This window comes from Neovison vison, chromosome 5, assembly GCF_020171115.1.
Source record: "Neovison vison isolate M4711 chromosome 5, ASM_NN_V1, whole genome shotgun sequence".
Classification (NCBI taxonomy): Eukaryota; Metazoa; Chordata; class Mammalia; order Carnivora; family Mustelidae; genus Neogale; species Neogale vison.
In genome coordinates, this window is record NC_058095.1 from 159816854 (window position 1) to 159819863 (window position 3010).

The 3010-nt window shown below is 35.9% G+C and overlaps 1 pseudogene; it reads left to right on the forward strand.

Annotated features, from left to right (window-relative positions):
- Positions 1 to 350: 350 nt before the first annotated feature.
- Positions 351 to 1514, forward strand: LOC122907495 (annotated as a pseudogene).
- The last annotated feature ends 1496 nt before the right edge of the window (positions 1515 to 3010 follow it).

Genomic DNA, 3010 nt, shown 5'->3' on the forward strand with positions numbered 1-3010 from the left:
GGCCTAAATAATTTCACAGCATGTTCTACCAATTATTTTAAAAAGACAATAAAAGAAATTCATTTACTATAGCAAATGAAGTATCTAGGAATAAAAGCAACAAGAAATGTGCAATATTTACATAAGGAAATTTAAAATATGACTTTTCCTGTCATAGAGCATGGGAACTGAGAAAAATAAAAAAGGAATTTCAGTTTTTAAAAATGAAATTAAGATTACATTGACATCAAAAAATAGCTCAAACACTTACTGAAAGAGTTGATAGTCTTTCTGGAGACAGATCTTCCCATTCTCCAGGCCATGGCAAGTGCATTTTTGAGTCTTCATGTAGGAATGTCATTGTGAGGGCAATGGAAGCAAAACAATCTCTTCCATGGTCCAGTGAATTCAAATCTTTGATCAGGGAAAAACAGCAGCAGAATGGAGAGAACCATCTCTTCGGATTCCAAAACAAGACCTTTAGAGAAGTCAACAAAATACACACATACAAATCCCTCAGACAGCTCGGAGTCAGGAAAGATAAAGACACTGGAATCTTCTCTAGAACAAACCAATGGATCTATCACAGTAACTAAGGTCAGTGAGGAACCTTCTGACCCTCATGCTCCATTTGAATCTATAGCCAAAGAAAATTTACTTTTAGGGGAAGAAGTTGCCTTTGTTGACTTGGAAGAAGTTTCTTCTGAACCTGATAATGAAAGGGACAAAAGAGACACGTCAAAAGATTGCTTTTCTCTTGACCCAGAAGAGGTAAGGAAAGCCAACTCATGAATACTAGTTCTGCAACAGAAATGGAGGTGCAGGCATCCCTGAAATTTTCAGGAGCAGATAGTAATGTTAAACTGAAGGGAGCCATAGATTTAGAAACCTATGAGAAGCAAGATATAATGCTAGACATGGACAAGCAGTCTGGTTCCCCAGAAAGCCATGTAGAAAACAATGCAACGTATGTGAAGATCTAGATAAATTTAAACACATGAATATTACCTTAATAAAAACAAAGAGAGGTCACATTTATCTGAAAAGTTATAGAAAGCAGAATTAAATGATGGCAAAAGTATTGAGCCAACGGGAATATACATCACTCTTAGTAATTCTCTTTCCTAGGTAGGTGATCCCTCAACCAAAAGCAATAAAAAGCCAGATAAAACCTGGGTGAGTGTCCCTCGCACTGCATCCGGCCTCTCCTACAGAAACAAATAGGAACAAAGAGTCTCCAGACAATTCTTCAGAATCCGCTCTGGACGACAAACACGAAAGCACGCAAGCACGCAAATGAATAATAAGTTTTAAAATTCAGTTATGTGTACTAAAGAGAATTCAAGTATCTGTTGAAGATATTTCTTCAAAAGAAGAAGAAAGTAAGACCCCACCCATGTTTCTGTGCATTAAAGTAGGAAAACCAATGAAAAAAATTCTTTGTGTCTCATACTGCAGCCACAGTCCAACAGTAGGGCAAATGAAGAAAGCAGTCAGTGCAATGCATGTCTGTTCCTCTGGAGAGCCTGTGTTAGCAGCTATCGGGTATTTAAGAATAAAGTATCCTGTGCACTGCCCCCAGAAGAAGTGCATAGTCTTGGGCTGCTCTACTCTGGTCCGTAGACTAATGAACCACAGAATCAAACAATGAAGAATGAGAATTCCTAGAAATAGTGTACCTTGGATTGAGATTCTTCATCTATTTGAAACATAATTTCTTAAGTTGAAAAATGGGTCATTGTGGTAAGTGGTTGGCTCATGTATGAACAAACCGATGCATGTATTCATGAATGCATAAAGCCCGGCATGTACTGGTCTAGTTCTAGATAAGTGACTGGGACTCTACCGTGAGAAAGTTATGAAATCTGATGAGTTTCTAGCACTTCCTAGAGACTTAATATGATTGTATTCCACAGATTTGGATACTGTTCTTGTAAAAAATATAATCATCATTTTCTTAATACTAAAAGATTATTTCTTTATTTAGAAAGAACCAATAATCCTGTTTAAATTAAAGCTTTTTTTTCTAATAAAAGAATAGCTCAAAAACGTAGCACAAAAAATCACAGATGAATCACTCTTTTGAATATCAATTTAAAATATCTAAAATAAAATATTAGGAAATAGCATTCCAACTTCAACATGGCATTGATACATCATGACCCAGTAGTAGTTAAGTTATAATGTCAAGATGCTTTGGTGTTAGAATATTTTATTCATTTTATTAATAAATGAAAGTAAAAAAAAAGCCTTATGATCTTCTCACTGTCTATTCAATAGGCAGTTTAAAGTGCATAATCCATTCTTTATAAAAATTCTTAATTAAATGAAGATAATCACTTTCATAACAGATGAAATAAATTCCTATCCCTTTAATGGTAAAATAAAAGTGTCCATATTAACATTCTCTTAATGTTCTGAAAACATATGAAACCTTAAAGGAAGGATTATCTTTAAAGTAAGAATTATAACAAGAGTACTTTCTTCTCCTCCTCCTCCTCCTCCTTCTTCTTCTCTTCAACATTGTTCTGATATACAGTTTAATCTGGCTTGATAAGAATAGAAATGGAAGATAAAAATCTTAAAGGAAACCTTGGTTTTCAGGAAGATGGAGTAAATGCACTTTTTCTAATTCCTTCGGCAAAGTATAACAAAAAACCCTGGACATTACACATAAGACAAACATGAAGAGACTCTGAAAGATGGAGGGAAAGAGGTAGACCAGCTAGACACATTGACACCCAAGGAAATACATGGTGGTGAGTTTTTGGATTTTCTCTTTGCTGCTATTTCTCAGGCTTGGAGCTAAGAAGCTGTTGACCTGAAACCCAATGTGTGCAGACAGATAAAACCCCAACCAAAGCTTGCTCCTTCTATCCCAAGGACTAGAGGGGAGTTCAATAAGACAAATAAGTTTAGACAATAACTACTCTCCCCCAGCCAAATGCCACAGATACTACTATTATTTCATCTCCAAACACAGCGCAGAATGTGAGTGAGGAGCCTGGAGTTCCACCTTTGCAAGGCTGTC